Below are 348 nucleotides of genomic sequence, written 5' to 3' on the forward strand. Positions count from 1 at the left end.
GTCACCATAATATTTAAATATATACTTACCAGCATTAGCTTTATTTAATAAAGGCAAACGAGCCCCACTTTTGTCGTTTTTCTTTGAAATTCATTCTTACTTCTTCTCTCTCACTTAGATTAGTCATATACTCTCCTTCATGACTAATTTCAATCACAAATAGAATATTAATATTTTAATATTATTTTGTTAATAAAATAGTATTTTGTTCTAAAATCCTTCACTTGACTCCTCGAGTTCCAAAATGTCTCACTTCTATCGATTCACTTCTGAATTGCCTTTTTATCTTGCTAATTCATCTTTAGTAAAATATTATTATTTAATTATCATGTCCTCGCTTATGAAATA

Source organism: Theobroma umbraticum, unplaced genomic scaffold (genome assembly GCF_002168275.2).
Source record: "Theobroma umbraticum cultivar Fairchild unplaced genomic scaffold, ASM216827v3 scaffold_146.0, whole genome shotgun sequence".
Taxonomy (NCBI): Eukaryota; Viridiplantae; Streptophyta; class Magnoliopsida; order Malvales; family Malvaceae; genus Theobroma; species Theobroma umbraticum.